Source organism: Ambystoma mexicanum, chromosome 9 (genome assembly GCF_040938575.1).
Source record: "Ambystoma mexicanum isolate Mex_15411 chromosome 9, UKY_AmexF1_1, whole genome shotgun sequence".
In the NCBI taxonomy this organism is placed as follows: domain Eukaryota; kingdom Metazoa; phylum Chordata; class Amphibia; order Caudata; family Ambystomatidae; genus Ambystoma; species Ambystoma mexicanum.
Genome location: NC_090931.1, coordinates 917,270,386 through 917,291,871, shown reverse-complemented (window position 1 = coordinate 917,291,871; position 21,486 = coordinate 917,270,386). Strand labels below are relative to the sequence as shown.

Sequence of the window (21,486 nt, the reverse complement as noted above, 5' to 3'; positions counted from 1 at the left end):
CAGAAAGAATTAGAGACAATGTAATAAAATCACTGAATGTATTGTGTACAAACAAAATTAGATGGAGCAAATATCCAATGGAATAAAAGTAATTAAAATAATTAATGAAAGTGGGAAATATAGGGAAGAACATTAGGAAGGGAAGACAACATGCTATGAAAATGAATGAAAGAAGACATAAGAAAAGATGTACTAAGATAATGAAAGTTATGTAATAACAAAGTTGTTGATATTGTCAAGAACAAAAGAAGACAACACAAAGAATAAAGATCTCATGTGGGGTGTCGGGAGTGAAGATGGAAAAAGCATAACCGAGAGAAATAGAGCAAGAGAGAATTAAGGTAGAAATGAGAATAAGTAATAACAAAAGACATTGAGAGTTATGAAGAAAATATATATATATTAAGTTTAGACAAGAAAGACAAATAATCTATTAATTCAGTCAAAAATTATAGGACATGAAGACGTGCAAAACATCTTTGATCAAGTAGAGAATGCTGGTTCTGAATTTTTTATTGGAGATATAGATTTGTGCCTCTGGTGACTTGAAGTGGATGGTATTTTGAATGGGATGGAGGATGTTGACCTACTTTGCTTAGGAGTAATTTTGATATGTAGACATTTAGGAGTTTTAGAAGTTGCATTTGAAGTAAGATATTTGATAAGGTATTAGGAATAGTTTTAGAAGGTGATTGATCTATCGGGGTAGTTTGTGGTGCTTGGAGAAGATCATATAAGTTGTCCCGATTTGTAAATTCCTCGGTTGAACCATCAGGAATGGCGATAATCATCCTTGCTGGATCAAGTAGGCCATATCTGATGTTTAGTGACTTGAGCACAGGTCTCATGTCCAGAAATCTCTTCCTTTTTGCCTGGGTCACACTTGAAAAATCAGGGGAGATGAAGATTTTTTTGTTTTGGAATAGAATATGAGAGTTCTTACATGCTGCTTGAAGGATTTGCCTCGTCTGTTCATATCGAAGGAAGCAAGCTATAATGGGTCTTGGTGAATCATCAGATCTGGCAAATCTAGGTTTAATTCTTTGGGCACGTTGGATTTCCAGTGAGGGTGAAAAAGTGATTCCAAGAATGGAAGGAATCCAATAAAGAAATTGGTGGGGTCTTCTCCTTCAGATTTTTATGGAATGCCATAAAAAACAGATTATCTCTACGATTCCCATCTTCCAATTCAGTAATTTCTCCTAGCTGTAAAATGTTGGTTTGCATGCCTTCTAGGCCTTCAATCCTATCTTCAGCTGTGTTGATTCTTTCTTCAGCTTCATCAAGCCTACCAGTGAAGAGTTTTACATCATTTTTGAAGTCTTTTAGTTCATTTTGTATAGAAGAAGAGTGTGAGTCTAAAAAAGAAATCGAGGTATGTATGCTGCCAAGCTCATGTAGAATATTTTCCATACAGGTGTTTATGGATGAGCTCTCTGATGTCGACATTATTAGATGATTAGGTTAGAAATGGATGCAAACGTGAAAAAGTACAGGTCAGAAGATGATGATGATGTAGGAGTCACTAATTGGGTAATATCTTTCTAATGCACAATAATCTCAAGCTGTAGTAGATGTATCATTACCCATTTTTGCTATAAACAGGATAATAAACTTGGTGAATATCAATAATAGTTATACAGCAAGCATAAATGACAGATATTATGCACGTTTCAAACTATTTGTTAAATAAATGATGCACAAATGATGCACAAATAAGCTGCATGTGTTTGACTTCTGTTAGATGTATACTAAAAAATAGAACAGTAAAAAGTATACAGTTCTACAAGCAGCTATATTTCTACTTTTGAATGATGACGATGTACTTGTCCTCAGGAAAATAGAATTTCCTCCGAAATCAAGTCGAAAATGATAGAAACAAAGGAAAATATCTGTTTGCTGTGTTAATATGAAGCTTTGAAGAGAATCATACGGTTTTATTATTTAATAGATGTATGTCACTTTCAGAGCGGTGATTCCGCTACCCCCGTACCACCCAGCTGACGTGACAAGTCAGGAACCTCCCAATCAAAGCCACTGATTATAGCCTAAAGTTTCTCTCGGCGTTACGGAGCCAGTGAAGACAAAATAACCCATCGGTTAAATTCAGTGAAAGATTCAACGAAGATTCCAGGTATTTGTAAGATCGATCAACGAGTAAAATGTTTTAAAGTTGAGAGCGCATAGACAGTATTTATTTGGGTGTCCTTATTCTAGTTATGACGTAGTCCAATATTGAATTGTCACATACTCAGAAAAATGAAGGACTTAAACGTTTTCAAGTATGGTGTGCATTTAATATCAAAGAATTTCAAAATCGGAAGGTTTTATTTTTTATTATTCAATGAGCGTGTACCACTTCAAGAGCGACTTATAGCTACTTCCGAACGAGGCAGTTGACGCGTCGCGTCAGGTGTCTTCCACGCAAAGCTGTGGCTAACGGCCTAAGGATTCACACCGTGTATCGATGTTAATAGAATAATAAGAATCCTGCAGCTGAATTCTGAAAGACTTTGCCGCAAAGGCTCCCCATATTAGAACCACACTTAATAAAGCCAATGGATTAGTGTATAAAGCGCAAATATAATTTTCTATGAAGGCAGTCGAAATCTTGAAATGGCCAATTTTTGTTTTGTTAGAGCACTTGATTTTCCCTAGGGAAATTTGTCAGTTGAAGTTAACAGGACTACCTGAAATCACTGATGAAAGCTATTGCTGGAAAATATTTACTGGCATACAGGAGTCTCGAAGTTAAGTAGCTTCCTTGATTATGCAACTAATATCACTGAATGGCTGAGTAGTGTGGTGCATGGATGTATTTTATTTGCAGAAAATCTGAACTCTGCTTGCCCTTTGATTAACGAAAAAGAACCTGACAAATCATTTGCCAAACAAAAAGGGGATGTCAAAGAAGGACCAACAAATTTGGGTCGCTCATTGATTTATTAGTTGAGCCTCTGACCATGAAGAGAAGCCATGCTCCGTTAGATCGATCGAAAATTTGAGCTTATAACCATGCCTTTGATCATTCTGTAGCTGAGGGGAAATGTGTCATGAGAGCAAATATTAAACTTGACCGGACAAATTTAAAAGACTCGTCTTTGATCTCTGCGATCTTAAAGATTAGACAGCGGTTTAAAAACTGGCTGCAGGCATCAAAGGGCAAGACTGGTAGAAAGGGACGCAGAATTCATGTTAAACCGTTTGAAGAGTACTGATTGTGGAAGCTTCTGGTCCTTAATGAATTTGTTAAATAGTAACAGCAAATGTTTGATCAAGGCTGTTGCAGAACAAGAATGGGTTTCCCACTACTCTCCTGCAACAGCTCCTCAGGCATTGACTCTCCCAGAACCTTTTTTTTCAGAAGGTTTTTACGAACTAAACCGTAACCAGGATTTTACCAAACAGTTGATTATTCGTTCAAGTAATTCACATGCTCCTGGATCCAACAAGCTGAGTAACCGGTTATTGAAGGGGTACCCAGAGATCTGGGCTGTAACCCTCTCGATCCTATTTAAATATATAGTGACTACAGACCATTAACCCTCGTCCTGGAGGTTGGCGCATGTGATCCCAATTAATAAAATGGGCCCCAAAACTGAACCAACTAACTACCGCCCAACCTCCATACTGAATGCAGACAGCAAGATGTTTGCATCTGTGTTGCTGTCCCATCTAGAGGTCTGGGCCAGTCAATCAAGTAGAGTTAAAAAAAAACTCAAATGGGATTTCGAAGGGGTCATCGTACTGGTTTGAATGGTATATTTGCAGGACACTATTTGGAAAGGGGTTAACAGTCACATCTTCCTAGTGACGTTTGATCTAAAAGCAGCCTTCGACCTAGTCGATAGGGGCTTCCTGTGGGAATCCCAGAGGATCTGTTGCAGCTTATATGTGACCTCTATGATCAGTCTAAAATAAGGGTAAGACTGGTCCTTGAGAGGTCACTCTCAAGGGAGATTCCAACCAAAAGGGGGTTGAGGCAGGGGTGCATTCTTGCCCCCTGCCCCTTCAATCTATACTTATCAGATCTTGATGAAAGTTTAAAACCTCAGTCTTTTGCTCCCCGTAAATTGTCTCATATGAAGTTAATTTGGTTGGCATATGCTGACTACCTTTTAGTGTTTGATCAGTCCTGATAGGATTCCAGCGTTTAATTCGGGCATTTGAATTGTATGCCGCAGAAAACCCGTTAGTTATTAATCACTAAGACTCGAATTCTTCAATTTCGGTAAACATATATTATATGATGTGGCATTTATGACGCGACTGTACACAAGTGTTTCTATGTGCGAAAAAGACAAGGACGGGGAAACAAGGGAGGACAAAATAACGATCTTACTAGGTCTTGTGTCATACAGATTGCACAAGTGCGGGGAAGGGGAGAAGTGCCAGGGGAGAGGTGAAGGGGGAAGTGCAGTTAACTCACAAGTGCAGCCATCGGGTGGCTCATAAGTGCAGAGAGAAGGGACTGTAGGGTTGCAGATACAGACCCTTAAGTGCTGGGAAGCCCAGAGGCAGTGCAAGGGCATACTTCTTTGTCCTGGAAATTGGGCTAAGATAAACTGGAGGTAGGAGATAACATGATATATCTGGGGCTTCCTGTGATTGCATATCCAAATACAAAAAATCATAAAGGACAATCTCCTCAGCAAGCTGCGGGTGAAAAGGTGACTAGTTTTGTGTACTATTGCCAGGAAATATAGCTGGTATCAGATATTGAAGTGAAAGATCTTAGAAGCGACCCAAGCAGAGTGAAAAAGCATCTGTATAGGAGTGATTCGTGTCGCACCACTGATAAATTCCACAGTTACAAGTCCCTCAATCATTTAGTACAGGAACATACAAATCTAGGAGTTTTAGCACCCTATCTTCAGTTGTGTCCATGTTCCTCTGCTATGTAAGAATTCATGCGGGTAGGGGGAACCTATACTTGACTAAAGAAATACTCTAATGTAGAAAGCTCATCCCTAAGGGGAATAATGAATGTAGATTCTGTAAGAATTGTAACTCTATTGAGACTGTGAAGCACTCTATTATCACTGCCCTGAGTTATGAGAGCCCTGCATGTTATTCTTTAGACGTGCATGGGACTATGTGTCTGAACCCAGAACAAATTTTTCAGAAGTGTCTCACAGGCAACACAACTTCCTTGGGGGAATTCCTTTAGAAGCGGTATTGTTTTTAAGTACTTAACAGGAATTGTAGTTAGTAAATACAATTCAGTCATTTCTTTTAGACTTGCTCTTCTGTTGTACTCTCTGGTGTACTAATGGTTAGTGTGTTTTCTTATGTTCTTTATCTTCTTTCTTTCCCAATTTTATTTATTTAGTGTACATATGGAATTGTGTAACAAATATATAAACATATTTTTAACTGCTGGTTTATGAAATTTATTAGATTGTATATTGGTTATAACATGCTCAAACTTAATAGAAATAAATTTAAAAAAAAAGGAACTCCCCTCCTGGGGACAAGGACACTTGTCTGGGCCATGGCCCCTTAAACTCTAAATCCCAGAGGGCAGTAATAACACCAAAACCTTCTGGGGATAAAGATTCTCATTCATGAGGAAGCTCCTTTACTCTTGCTCCCTTGAGATTCCGAAGCATCTAAGATCCGTAAAGAGTTTTTCGGAAAGTGCAAATTTATACTGTAGTCATATCCTTACTTGGAAGCCTCTTATTCCTGATATTGTTAAATACCTACAGTAGATAGGTCAGCTAATTATAGACTTTATTTTAACAGTACAGGAAAGAAGAGCAGTGAAGAAGACTGGATACACATCTATCGAATGTTGTGAAGACAGACGAGGAAGAGCTTGAGAACGCTACAATCGAGCGGGAGGAACGCTCAATCAGCTGCTGTCAATTGGACAGACGTTATGATGGGGCCCATCCCCGCTATTTAAACTGAACCGCACAGAAGGACTGTGTTCTTTGTCATTCTCTGACCAGTCCAGCAATGGCCTGTGCGATTTTAGCAAGCTGGAAGCTGTGATACGACCAGAAGGAGAACCAGGCGACTGAGGAGGCTGCATCGAATCCTGGAAAGCTGGCACTGGGATTCGGGAGACTGCTACGAGGCTTGTCTCCAAAACTGAGAAGACGAATAACAGGATGCCTGAGAAGGGTCTTGCAAGTCAGTTGGGAACTGGTGTGATAAACTTTCAGAAACTGAGAGGTGGTGGAACGACCTGTAATCGGTAGACTGTTTGGTCCAACATCGGTGCTGAGACCACCTACCGTAGCCTACAGCAGAAACACGTAGGTGACTATCAGGAGAGGGCGAGAGACCGCAGTGGAAGTGTAACCTGTCGTGGCAGCAGCGCAGGATCAGATAGCTACGCTGAGGCGGTCCATAAGAACCCGAAGTGGTGCGGGGCAAAACACGGAGGACTACTAAAGGAAGTAATTGAAGTAGGAAGAGTGGACCCATGACCCCTGGCCAAACTGGTAAAGGTAACAGGAACAAGTCCGGCAGGGGTCCAGGAACCTACGAAACTGTACACCATAAAGAAATAGAGAAAACCATAAACTCTTGTGGTACAGTTCCCAGGCCAGTTCCACAAAAGTGTTGTGCTAGAAGTCGAGGGGGACTCCAGGACCATATTCATCCCCCTATTGGGGGCAGATCCAATAATTTGCAAAACCCAGAGATTGTGAGCGCTACAAGTCTCATTAAGAACTGTGAGAGACATTGGGGAACCAGCTAGAAGAAGGGATTCATTCTCCTAGCCCCTTGAGAACTTTGTGATTATTTAATTTTATATTGGGTTGCGAGAAGCCAGAGAGTCCAAAGGAGTGGTGTTGGGCACCTGGACAGACACTGAGCAAGGAGCAGGAGCTCTTTAACTTTGCAGTGCTGCTTGTGGTGGACACACCGACTGCTTTTAAATTCACCTGCCCGAGCCCGGAGAAGTAAAGTCTGTGAGAGTCCAAGTATGCAGTGTTGGGTGCTGCAGGTGTTCGGCGCAGTAGGTGTCACAGTAGCTGGGATGGCTTGAGTAATCAAGCAAGCCCTGTTGGACAAATCTGAGGATGCCGTCTCTTCTCCCCTGGGGGGGAGAAGGGGGACCTTTCCCCTAGGGCCAGGGCGGTGTGTCCACAGTGCTAAGGTCCCCCTGGGGGTGGTGCACCGAGGGAGAATCACAAGAGGAAGTAATCCCTCTATGGGATTGGGGACCACCATCATGAGAGGATGCAGTATAACTCTACTTCAATACACCCAACCCCTTCAACAACCCTAAATTCCACTTCTCCCACTGGAGCCAATTTGTTTCTTTGTCGATTTAGTCAACCTAACTAACAACAAGGCTGAAAACCCAGAAATTACCAAGTATCATGCATATAGCTTTAAAACTGGTACTGCAACGAAGATGATGATGATCAGGAGTTCGAGGATCACTTTAGAGAAGCAGAGAGGTCTAGCTTCGCAATGCAAGTGATTGTCCCAATGCAGTGCAGAAGTTCCACGCAAGAGTTTGAAAGCTCAGCTGGGATGCGGAAGGAGGGGATTGATCCTCTGAGGAAGAACAGTGGGAGCCGTGCACAGGAGCAGCTGATGCAAGCCCCAATGGAAGCAGTAACCGGAGGAAGGAGAATCCAAACGTAGTCCACCATGAGAGGACTACTCGGGTTGCCGCGGAGTGAATCCTCTGAGCGCCCCAGGCCCTGGCGAAGCACGAGAGAAGAAGAACACGCAGCTGGGAAGGATCAGAAGACTGCAGAGCCGTTGCAGACCCCGCAGGATAGCCGAACGCTAGCGGAGCCTTGGGAAGGGACACGGCTGCCCGGGAACCCTCGATACCTATGAGAAGGAAGAAAACAGGTACGTGGGTTGCCCGGGAAGTGTCAGAGGTCCGAGGAAGCAACAGGAAGAACCCAGAAGCTGGGAGAAGAGAGTCTGGGACCAGGAAGCAAAGCGGTAAGAGTTGTATAATTGGCAGGAGAGTGAACCAAGCAGATTCAACAATAGAGTCCGAGACTGGATCCTGTACCCAAATAAGAAGTCAAGAATAAGAGGGTCTGGGATCCTGACTACAATCAAAACAAACCAGGAAGAGTTGTATTCTTGGCAGGAGTCTGAACCAAACAGATATGATACAGTGCAGGTCTGGGACCCGCACCCAAACAAGAGGTCGGGAATAAGAGGGTCTAGGACCCTGATGATAAAAGAAGCAAACAAGGAAGAGTTGTATGCTTGGCAAGAGAGTGAAACAAGCGGACACAAAGCAACAGTGCAAGTCTTGGACGCACACCTATATTAGAAACCAAAGTTTAAAGTGACGAAGATCAAGAGGGTCTGGCACCCTGTAAGAGAAAGACAGTCCAGGAGACTACACTGGCTTGGTAGGAGATTGAACCAAACCATTTAGCGAGTTGGGACTCTAACCCATATGAGAAACTAAGAATAAGAGAGTAAAGAACCCTAAAACTTACAGAAGGAATCCTACTCTTGATAGTGAACTGTGCCAAGTCGGTAGGATAAAGAAGCATGAACTCAAAACGTATTCTTTTGTACATTGCCTAGAGACACTTTACCAAAGGGGCTGAGGAGTCCTAAAGGAATGGGCTCAATTCAAGAAGTAGTCTAGGGCAAAGGAGCACAACCCTAGCATTGGCATCTTGTATTTTGGAACATTATTTGTATTCACTTTTTTATTAGCAGAGAGACTGGGAACTTTTCTGTCGGTTGCAAACAAAAGGAACACCTTTTACTTTGAAGATAGATCATCCTTGCACAGTTAAGTTAGATTGTTATTGTTAAGGACAGCAGTAGGTTTTGAGACATGACAGTGACTGACCTTTTAGTTGTGGACTTCCTGACAATTTCACTAGTTTCCTATGGGGTAGGGAAAGAGGCATTTGTGCAACCCTTTTTCAAATTCAGTTTTCAATAAAGTTACACATAAAACATTAACAATTTCCCCATGCCCATCCACCATTAGAATTCAACATATATTTTAACCACTTGTTATTCATCCCCTCTCCCCTGCCCAACCCAACCCCCCCTCTCCCGAAATAAATGAATAAGGTTAACACATACATCTTTGCAAGCCTTGCTTAACACAGTGCAATACCTCCATACTCTGCGCATATATCAGTTCTTAGGGCCGTCACCAGCAGCCTAGTGCTCGCTCATCGTCTTTCCGTTGTCCGCCTTAACCAACTTAGTCACAGCCTGCATGTTCAGTATCTCAACCAACCTAGATACACACACCGCCCTCCCCCCTATCCATCGCCATTCCCATTTCCCACAGCATGGTTTTGCAACCTTAGATATTCGGTAAAATGTCCCCAGTAATCCCTGGGGCGCGCACCAACCAACTTTTAATTAATAAAAGTCTATATCCAAAAAATAGCTACCATTGTGTCCGAGCCTTACTTCTGCACCCTTACACCTGCTACACCTCTAATGTCTCACCTGCAACTGGCAGCTGCTGTGCTTTAAGTATCTATGCACATTTCAAGGGCCATGGGTGCCCATTGACTATCCAGCTCACCACAGGGCTTGGCATTGTTTTACTTCTCATACACAAGGTGGGTGGGAGGGAGAAGAGTTTGCAGTGCACGACAAGCGTGAGCATTATATGATCCAAGTATGGGGTGAGTGGATGGACTCTGGCGGCCCCTCGAGCATTGATACCGGTTGCTGTGACCATCGGGACACTTTGATTAAAGTCGGCCTGTTCACTCACGAACTCTGGGGCCGTGGGGTATTGGCAGGTAGGCATCCCCATCTTATTGATGTTATCCTTTTATCCTAATGCCAACCTGGTTTTAACTGGACTTAATTAGTATCACAAACTATTACCTGCATCTATTAGAAGCAACAATAAGTCTGTTCTTGTCAGGATTTAGCATTTAAATAGAGTTATCTTGAATTTGTTGCACCAACAATACTCTGTCCTTGGATATAGGATCGCAATTGTGCCTACTATCTCGAAGTGCTGAACCTTGCCGTCTTCCATAATCACTGTTTTATATTTGTCACTGTGGCTAGTGAGGATAACAAGCATTTTCGCAGCTGTGGAACACATTGTATCCTCTATATAGGTTCTCTCCTCTATATAGATTCTCTCCATAGCACAGGTGCGTAGTACAGAAATGACAAAAACAAAGACCTTAAAATCCCTGCTTAATAGTGTGGATGGCAAAAGAGTAGCTACATCCACCAACCGTATAGATGAGGCCGATGCTATGATAAGTTAAATAGCTAGCATGTTATTTGACATTGGGCCCCAAGGGGCACAGGCTACAACCCCTGTACCAGAAGGGAAGAAATGGGGAGGAAAGCTGGGTGGGAAAGTGTCTTCAAACTCCATAGCAATACTTAATGATGAGCTGACCACTGTTGCCCCAGTGACTGATGCAGCCACAGCGACCCACCTGAATGAAGAGCCTGCACCACCATGATTTCAAATGAGGAAATGCAAAAACTGGCGCTTGAGAATTTGGGTAGTTCTAAAGTCCCGCTCCCTGCTCTGGCTGAGGAGGGGAAAATCTTGCCAGGGTACAAAGTTTCTAATCCCCCCCGATCAGCAAGGAGGGAAAACATGCAACATTCCTGTGGAGTTAAATAATCCCAAACCTGACACTGCAGGAGGTATGGGGGTGGGGTTTAAGATTAGCACGCCCTAATGATTGTGACGCTGCAACCTATCCACCAGAGCTTGCAACCCAGAACATGTTCTTGCCATTATTTGGGCTGGAGCCAGAGCAGGCTGGTAATTGCACTAATTCTCCCATGGATGGGTGCAAGACAGTAGCTCACTCGGTGCAAAGTGGGGGGAATAATACAGCATGTCCAGGTTTAATGTATTGGGAACCCTTAAGGGCTGGCTGGCTCTCACAACACAAGGGAAACAGATTGGGGATATAGCACCACTTACGCTGCCGAGGGTCTCAGAAGGCTGTGGGTCTCGCAGGGGGAATCGTACTGGATTGAATGTAGATGGCAAGAACTTGGAAGTCATTCATGCACACAGGGTATTGAACTACCCAAAGATACCGCTGGGTGGGTTAAAACAACCTAAGCGTTGCAGGGGGGAGTAGCTGAGCCCTTCCAAAGACAGCAGCCCACTATGAATTGCATCCATCTGGCAAATGTGGCGAAGCCAGAGAACCCTAAATATGAATCAGGGGATAGCCTGATTAATAAAGTCACCCATTGGGTCAGAACGAAAAGAGGCTGTTACTCCATTATACGTAAAGATGAAATATAATGTACACGAATGCCAGGGCACCCGGATAGGGATGTCAAAGTACAGCTGGTGAAAGATCATCTTGTTGAAGGAATACTATTAATGGAACAGCAGGCTCTCCCAACAACGGGACTGGAGATGGTGATAAAAATAATGTTCCTGCCTTCTCCCAGGATACTGCAGCAGTAAGGAGAGTAGAAAGAGTAGGCTCCCAATATCTATATCAGATTGCTCGATTGTGGCCTGGACATGTCACAGATTCTACCAAACTTAATTATCAAACGAGCAACCCAACGGCCTCTGTGTCTTGTACATGCGAGAGCAATACATTATATATGAACATGAACGAGTTGGATGTAATTAATCACCACCGACCAGCGGAACCTTTACCCACGCCCAGCCTATTTCAACCTCTGCAGGCGGACGTCCATTGGGGAATGCGAATGACGGGCCATGCATCCCAGTCTTGAAATTGTTAATTTGACTAGGTGGGCTGTTGCTGAAGACCTGATGGGTTCAGGATCTCTAGGATTAGATGGATTCAATCCCCTGCCGGGGGCTGGGGTGCGTATCATATCTTGGAATATAGCAGGTATAAATGATAGTGATTGGCTTGATTTTATTCAAACTTTTGGGATTATCAGCCTCCAAGAAACATGGGCGCTAGAAGCTCCCCTCTTGCCGAAATATGTGTGAGACAGGTATGGTATCAAGAGAGATGACACAGACAACAGAAGTATAGTTCTAAACTAACCCTTTGCAATAGTGGGATGTTCCCTGCCTAAAGAAACTTAAAGCCTTTGTCTGCAAGTCCAAAATGAAGGTGCGTGTCTCACAACCTATGCTTGTCCTCACAACTATAACGAAACATGGTGTGGAAATCTTTCTCAACAAAATAGAAGTGTTAAAAAGTGAAGGTTAAGCTATTTTCAGCTCGAGTTCTTCTTGGGTTCCCTGGTTCAAGTTCAACACAATTCCAATAAAGGTTAAGTTCAATAGTATTTGATCAAGTTCTGAAAGTACTTTCTCCAGGTTCAAATGTATCACAGTTCACACACAACAAAGGTCCTGGGACTCCCTTCCCCAAGACTTTAACATAACACTCATGTTGGTTTAATCTGCTCGAAGGTCAAAAGAAAACACAGGGTCCGTTTGACCCTCCTGCAGGTTTGCTTCACCAAATATTTCACAGTTCATTACAGCTTGTTCTTCGTTCAGGGTTTCCTGGTCTTGGCACAGTTGTCAGACCACCCGGTTGACCCATCACAGGTCACGCAACCAGTAACCCTGCACGTGAGGAAACCTGGTATATGCGCAGTTGTGGGACCACACAGTCCACCCATCAAAGGTCACGCAACCATAAGTCTCTCCAAAGCGGTTAGGTCCCTTTTGGGCTTTCACTTTCCACACTAGCATTCCTTGCAACTCTCTTTGAGCAGTCTTTCTTATCTTTGCAACATAACGCTCACCACAACTCTTCAATCCTTTATATGCCTTTGATTCTGTCCATACTACTCTTGATTGGTAGTGCTGGTTGACATATCAGAGTGTTCATTCACCATTCAGCATTTCGTAGTTTACTCATTTGGCGGTTTTCTTTCAGTTCGGTATCCAATATGGGTAGCATTTCCTTAAATGTAGGAACTGTTGCTGATTTCCAAGTTCCTTCTGAGCGCTCCAGTCTCCTCAGTGTCTCCTGACACTTACCAGCTTTCGTGGCACCTCTCTCCGAATGGGAAAACATTAAGCTCATTTGCCAGGCATGTCTCCAGACGCGTCCCATTACTTCCGCTCAGCTCCAAACACGGTCCGCGTCCCCAGCGGCTTATGCAGCTCCAGCTGCACCCGGGCTTGGGCACGGACGGCTTTTCTCTTACCTGGCAGCGCCTGCTGCTCGCCTTCACAGTCCCTCTGGCAGGTCTCTGGGAATCGTTGCCAGTGTCTCTGCTCCTTGGCTTGGTCCCAACATGGCGGATCCTCTACTCTCTGTCTGTCTGTCTGCTTTTGGGCTCCAGCTTTTATACTCTTTATTATTAACATGCTGCAGGTAAAAAGGGTTTGACTCAATTGCCTGACCTTGTGTAAGCCTGTTAGTGTGACATACCTGATATTCATTACTAAGTGCATGCAGGCCCTCTTCTTCACCCCAGTACCAGAGTGGTGTTTACAATAGGAAGTGTGCATTACTCTTAGTTGCCTCTACCTCGTTGCAGTACTCGATGGGAGATTATAGGGAAAAACTGGAAAGGACTGGTAGGTCAGTCTTAGTGATGTGGGGAAACCATGTCTCGCCTTCAGGTAGCCTTTCTCCAGTCCACAAAGACCTCCACCCAGGTGATCAGCCCTCGCTTGTCCACTCCTAGGGTCAAGATCCAAAAGCGAATGCCCTTCCTTGGCCACCTGAACAGAAAATCCCTGTGGAGTAGATGTGAGAGTACCTTCAGGTTTCTCACCTTTTATATTCCAGCCACACAAGGCAATGGTGGCCATCCCAGTGGTGGAGTCCTTATGGGGGTCGATACTGCTCTTTTCTCTTCAAAACGAGTTTGTGAGAATGGGTTCAAGGACTTCTTGGAGCTCCATTTAAAGCTTCTCAATGGAAAAAAGATAGTAGAGATTCCAGGGAATTCCAGGTTATAAAGGGGAACTGGACACCCGATGGATTGCAATGCTTTACAGGACTGCATACCAGAGTCAGCTTGGTGTGACTACTTTACCAAGCTATATCATGAAACCAGGGTATATGTGAACATAGGGCTTGAGGGTGTCAAATGTGATCAGAATAGTACAGTACGCAACTGTATCCCATGGACCCCGACTATTGAGGAAGTTGGAAAAGCTTTCAGGAGCCAGAAACAGGGCAAGCGCAAGGCCCAACCAAAAGGTTCCTGTGGATTTGTATGACTCAGAACCGGAAGTTTGGATTCCATACTTAAACTATTTTATACAGCTCTCAGGCATAATGTGGTTCCTGCTTCTTGGATTCATGATGCTCTCTCTCTTTCTATTCTCCCCTCCGGCCCGACTCACTCTGCAGGGCACACCATGGATTCTCTGATCTCTTCAGACCTTCCCCTCTCTATCCCTCTCACCACTCCTCTCTCCTGGAGTGATCACTTTCTCCTTTCATCCCAGCTCCCTCTCTCCACCCTTCAGGCCAAGCCAACTCAAGCACTGCCACCTACCTTCTCGGTTATCCGACCTATGAAGCGTGTGTCAGTTGAGGCTTTCGCCGCCATTTTCTCAACTCTCCCTCTCCCCCCCCGCCCTCCCTGGCTGACTCACACCCTGACACAGCCCTTTCTCTGCTCCACACTACTATATCTGATACTCTTGATGTTCTTGCCAGTCATGAGGATCCGCTTGAAGTCCAAAGGCAATACCGGCTCTCTGTCCGCACCAAGAAGAGAGCCCTCATCCAAGCTTGCGTCTCCGCTGCATCCAACAACTCAGCCGAAATCTTTAAAATCTGCAAGGAGCTGGCCAATCCTGCTGCAGTCTCTACCCCTCCTGTCCCCTCCCAGGCTCTCTTCACGGCCCTGGCTTCTCACTTAATCTCTAAAACTCTGGATATCCTGTCCTCTCTCTCGCTTCCTCTCCTCCCTCTAGTCCCCTCTCTTCCTCTGGCTCTTCTGTGGCCACCCCTCTTCCCCATTCTCTGCCTTTCTCCTGTTCTCCCCAGATGAGGTTTCTAGACAAGTCCGATCTATGAAAGTCTTGTCAAAACAGGTTCTCACCTGTCCCTCCAAGACCATCAAGGACCACATTGACACCCTGGATCCTGCTTTGGCTGTCTTCTGCAACCACTTCTTCCCCACTGGAATCTTCCCTTCCCCCCTGAAGCACTCCCTTGTGCACCCTCTTCAGAAGAAACCCAGAGCTGACCCCTCCTGCCCTGCGAACTACCACCCAATCTTCATCACTCCTTTCCTGGGAAAACTCCTGGAAAAGCTGGCCATCTCATAGTGTAATCTTCACACTGAATCGGCTGTTGTCTTCATGACCATTAGTCTGGCTTCAGAGCTGCCAGAAGCACGGAAACTGTTCCCCTGAACATCCGTTAAGACGTGCTCTCAAACCTTGACTCCAATACCCCATTTATCCTCATCTTACTTGATCTCTCTTCTGCCTTTGACACGTTAGACCATGCCATCCTGCTCAACTGTCTCCGTGATAACCTGGGTATCACCTATCAGGCCCTGGCTTGACTGATCTCTTTCCCCTCCGGTCGACCCTCCCAGGTCCAACTTGGGTCCTTCCTCTCCTCTATCTCTACCTGTGGTGTTCACCAGAGGTCTAACCTTGCTCCCTGGCTGTTCAACCAATACCTGGCACTTCTTGCCCACCGCATTGCCTCTCTCTGCCCCAACTTTCAGTGCTATGCGGATGACACTCAGCTCATTTTCAGGCTCCTTTTCGCCACCTCTTCTTCTCTCATTTCTGACTGTCTGCTATCCAAGAGTGGTGTGCCGCCAATTATCTCTGCCTTAATGCCAGTAAGACAGATTCTCCCCATCGGCACACCTGCTCCCACCTTTCCTATTGCAGTCTGGCCAGCCTCTCTTGGCCCTGTTCCTGCTCCCACCCGTGAGGCTAAAAACCTCAGGGTTATCTTCAACTCCACACTCTCCTTCTCTCCTCACATCTCTGAGGTCTCTAAGAAGTCACACTACCAGCTGCACCTCCTCAGAGGTATTCTTCCTTTCCTCTCCTTCCCCCAGAAACTCAGTCTTCAGAGCTCTGGTTCTCTCTAGGTTGGACTATTGCAACAGCCTCTTTCTAAATCTGCCTGCCTCTACCCTCTGCAACCCATCCAAACAGGACTGCATGACTGGTCCTTGGCCAAAAGCCCAGGGATCGTATCTCTCCAGCTCTGAAATCTCTTCACTGGCTCCCTGTGGCTGCAAGGATCAGGTCCAATACCCTTTGCATCGTCCACAAGGCTTTCTGGGGCCTGTGACCGCTCTACCACCAACTTTCTCTTCCTAAACATCTTCCTTCTCAAGCTCTGCACTCATACACCTCCAACTCTGAGAGTCAGATGATTCTGCAAGCAGAGAGCAGTCGGGGGGAAGATCTCTCTCCTCGGCTGGGGTGTCCCTCTGGAACAGCCTCCCTGCCTCTCTCAAACTTGAGCAGAACCACCTCCGGTTCCGGAAGCAACTTAAGACCTTCCTTTTCACTCCAGCCTTCTCTCTTCCTCTCCCCTGCTGATATCCCTGACTGCTCCGCGCACTGGTCACCTCGCTACCCTCTGCACTTAGGCCCAGGTTACTGCATGTCTAGTTGCCCTTGCACTGCCTCTGGGCTCCCTCAGCACTTAAGGGACGGTACCGGCAACCCCACAGTCCCTTCTCTCTGCACTTATGTGCCACCCGCTGGTTGCACTTATTGAGTTATCTGCACTTCTCCCTTCCCCTCCTCCCCTGGCACTTGTCTCCTCCCTCGTTCCCGCACTTTTTGTTTTTACGTGATCTGAATGACAAGGCCTAGTAATATCGTTTTGTCCTCCCTTTGTTTCCCCCTCCTTGTCTTGTCGCGCCTAGAAACACTTGTGTACAGGTGCATTATAAATGTCATATCATATCATACTGAAATAGTGCCTATTTCTAAAAAAGATTCCAGGGATCTTTGCAGCAATTAATGCCCCATCTCTCTATTGTGGGGCAGGAAGATATATGCCTTAGCAATCCTGGACCATCTTGAAACTTGGATCAAGAGGAATGAGGTCCTAAACCATCTTTATGCAGGCTTCTGGAGTGGCCTAAGCACGGTTGACCAGAGCATGCGCCTCCGACTGATCTGCGACAAATACGCAGTTCTCGGGAAAATGCCTATTTATGTGTCCTTCATTGACCGACGAACAGCTTTCGATACAGTGCCAAGGGCCCGGCACTGGGATATTCTCCTTGGCCTTAATATGGCAATACCACTATTAATGGCAATCCAAAGACTTTACTCAGGGAATGCAGCAGTAGCAAGATGGGGCATGGACAGGAGCACCAGAACGACAATAGGGCTAGAGGTGGGAGTACGCCAGGGGGTATGTCTTGGCACCTAAAGTGTTCTGTATTTTTATAAACAAAGTGATTGAACGATTGCTGGCCCTTCAGGCAGATGACCCGGTTTTAGCAAAAGATACGATTCTGGTATTAATCTTTACCGATTGTGCGGTACACCTCTATCCAATGCCTGCAGGGTTTAAGAAGCAGCTAAAAGCATTTGGGGAATTCTGTGACAAGAATGGACTGTCCGCTAATGTGTCAAAAACAAAATCTATGATTTTTACCAGCAGCAGGAGGAAGAAAAAGGTGGCACTAACGCTATGCCTGAACGCAGGGCCCATTGAACAGGTCAAGTAGTCTGGTTACCTTGGACTGAGGGTTAAGGCTAATTGCCACTGAGATAGGCATCTGACCAAAGCAGGAGTTAAACTGGCAAGATACAGTGGAGCCCTCACGAGATTCACAAGTGAACATGGGAATAGAGCGGTTCAGTTATCCCTCAAGGCAAAAAAGTCTCAGGCAAGGCACGCAGCAACTTTTGGTACTGAGCTCTGGTGGGAATGTTGGCTGTTTGAATTTGTCAGTAATAGAAAACAAATATTTGAAAAATCTTCTTGGCCTACCCCACAGTACACCCAATTTTACATTATTTCAGGAGACTCGCATGCAAAGCATAGAATCGTTTTTCAAGGCAAGACCGGTCTATTATTGAGTAAGGTTGTGGTCAAATGAGCAGTTGGGTAAGTATACAGAAGCGCTTAATCTTATATCTCAGGCTAGTCGAGAGCCATTCCTGTGGCTTGCCCAAATAAGATACAAACTCAATGCCATATGCCTGTCTGAGGTTTGGGTAAGCCCAGACAGTACAACAAGCAATTGTAAATTGCTCAAAAATGCCTATGAACCTAAAGCAAAAGGGAGATACTTAGCATATAGTAGGTCAATCTCACTTGCTGCGGGTTGAAGCAAACACTAGGTTATGAAACATATCTAGATTATGTTAATACTAACCATGAAAGAGCCCTTTATATAAAACGTTGAATGGGAAGACTGACCTCAATAGAAGGAATAACAATGAACCAGATGAATGTCCACTTTGCTTCAATCTAGTTGACAGCGCCATTCACTTTATTTTGATCTTCCTTCACTATCCAACCCCAAGAAGAAGATTCTTGAGGCCGCTATTTAGGGAGAAACACATTCTAACAACGGCAGACGCAAAGGTTCTCTGCTGTAACGACAATGATGTGCTCACTGCCCACTCCACCTCCAAGTATCTGGCATGGGCTTGGCGGAAAAGACAGAACAAGGTTGGAAGGTATCTGTTAATGAAAACATACCCGCCATAGGGCACACATGCGGCGAAAACATCACTGATGAGCTCTGAACACCAGCCTGCTCAGGTCGATTTAGTGCCCTTCGCTAGCATGCCCGTGTAAGCCCACAGACATGCAGAGTTTTGAAATATGGCACCGGTGACATCTTGTATATCCATTGTTTTACGATCAGCCATTTTTTGTGACCGATGATGTCTTGAAAGATTATGCAGCTATATTTTGGACTCATTACATTGTTGTAATTTTATTTCTATCCTGCCACTTAGGGACAGGGAGCTATGCTTCTATTTCATAGGTGTTCATACACATCATGATGTTATGTTACTATCATGCTATTATTTCATGAATTGTTATACAGCATGATATCATTAGGCTGTATTTTGTGAGCGGTTATATGCACACATTGTTTTAATATGGCTCTCCATTTTATCAGTGCATTTTTATATTGTGATGTTTGTGATGTTGCGGCTTTTATGATATTTATACATATCACAATAAAGCTGAACTGAATTGAAAGAACTCAGAGCTTTTACAGAACTTTTGCTTTGAATAACCTGAGAGGAGTTTGGACACTTTGAATTCAGAAGACAGGAATCATTCTCCTGAATTACGAACGGTAGCTGGACTTTATGGTGTTTTGTTGTAGTAACAGGGATAGAATGGGATCCTTTGTGACCAGGATGGTGCATTTTTGTTTTGCCTCACACCGACTTTCTGTTAAGCGTCTTTTACTCTAGGTGAGGCAATCCCTTTAGAGTTTGTAATAGATAAGTTCGGTTCATCACTTAACAAAAGTCTATAGCAATCACTACAGCGCCACTTGGTCACTCTCTTAATTCCTTGTCGCCACAGCACCAAGCAGTGGAAACGGCACTTCTCAATAGTTCGATTTTCACAAGCAGACGCACCTTAACGGAATGCGATACCGGCTATTGATGTCCACCTAGAACACAATGCATAGCACCCAGGGAAACTATGGTGACTAAAAGATATCACATAAAGCCACCGCCAAAACCCTAAGAGAATGCCTTTCATGTCTACTGGAATATTTAACCCTCAACACAGGACAGCTTCATGCAGCAACCACTAAATCAAACAACAAACAGCAGGACCAACACTTTGACCAAAAATGTAAGGCCAACACTGAATGCCCAAGAACACTGCTCACCTTTTACTAAACCCTCAATTCCTTTCCACCTTACTCACCACACACAAACTAGTCACTTGCACAAGGTTTTTAAAAAAAAAAAAAAACTTTTCTCAGACTTCAAACATCACCAACGTATACCTCTAACTTGATGCAGATGCTCATGTGAATTCTAGGAACTCTATTATCTTAGAGTCTTGGGACAGATCTGGCCTATGGCCATGAGGGAAAACTGCGAGAAGTTGGTACGAGCCATTATTCTACAGTGCCCCGATTATTGTAACTCACTGTTAGGGGAAGCCAGTAAGGAATGTATTTACAAACTGCAGAAGCTCCAAAATTAAGTAGTGCATATAATCTTCAATATTGCACGTAGAGACTCAGTAACTATGGCCCGCAGAGAGCTTCATTGGCTTCCTGTGGCAGCCAGAATCCTCTTTAGGATGTTGACGTTGGGGCACAAATGTCTCTTTGGGACTGCCCCTCAATATCTAAAGGAGAAACTGGAGATCTACAAACCGAGTAGGAGCTTGCACACAACAGAGGCCTGCACCCTTAAGATTAATTGGCTCAAAAGAGTCTGGGGGAACTGTCATTTGTTTCCTTTTCGAGTGGCACAGGCCTGGAATGAGCTCCCAAATCATTAAGGAAGAAGATAAATAATTTCACTTTGAGGAAGCTCTTGAAGACCAGATTGTTTGCCTAGATAAAGTCCTGGCCATCTGTCAATGTAAGCTGTTTGTTTCGGTTTGTTTCGTCTTCTGTGTAGCTCCTGGATGCCTGAGGGCTTTGGCGCTCTATAAATACATAGAAATAGAAATAACTACAACTGGCACACTCTGCCTCTGACCACACTATAAGCACAAGACTGCTCCTCTGGATACAACATTTTCAATGCCTCCTACACCTCAAAACTAGAAAGCAAGCATACAAACAGAACTATGTGCAACATCGACACAAAGGACTGCAATCTCGCCTTTCCATCTCCCAGATAACCAAACACGCTCACGCTACCAAATTTGCCACAGTGCCTGTAGTTCATGCAAACGGCAGTGGTGCAAGTTACAAATCCTAATAGCATAACATGCATAATTTCATTGATGCCTGCAGTGAATACTTGCTGTATCATTCTGTCACTATAAGGGTGCAAAGAAAACTTAGCTGCTGCTATAAAGTAATTTATTAAGATTAATGTGGGCACCATAACAAGCCGCTACATGTGAGATGAATGTCACCAATATAAGTGGATATTTTTTAACTTGTACCTAATTAAAATGGGAAAAATGCACATGCGGTTTAAATTGAAACGGAGCAAGAATGTAAAATGTTTACAATGTATCCAGGAAAACCTGTGTTTTTAGGAACTTTTTCATGATATTTTTCTTTATGTTTGTACTTTGGCATAAAAGAAGAAAATTAGAGCAAGTAAGGCACCCAGGTGACACATTAACATAACATGGATCCAATCAATACTTTCGTATAAGAAATAATGGTGTGCTCACTGTTTTCTCTGTTCTCTCCTGGCCTTAACGTTAAAGTATATCTCATTTAGGAGTAAGGCTGTCTTTTTTGTGTCTCCCCCTTATAAGTTACGTGGCTTACATAGCCTGCAAGTATTTCTTGGCTCAAGCCTTAAATTGAATAGATCTTTCCAATTTAGATACTATTATTAACAAGAGGCTGTAACAGAGGAAATCCTAAACATATTTACAGTATATGAGTGTTTTCTCTGCATTCATATGGACAGGGCAAGACCTTAACAAAATATTACAAATAAAACAAAGAAAATCC

The 21,486-nt window shown here is 44.1% G+C and overlaps 1 protein-coding gene across 2 annotated transcripts in view; it reads right to left on the bottom strand.

Annotated features, from left to right (window-relative positions):
- The window catches only part of CWC22 (CWC22 spliceosome associated protein homolog), a 743,793-nt gene that overhangs the window by 169,050 nt on the left and 553,257 nt on the right, over nt 1-21,486 (bottom strand). The gene's annotated exons all lie outside the window — the stretch shown is intronic.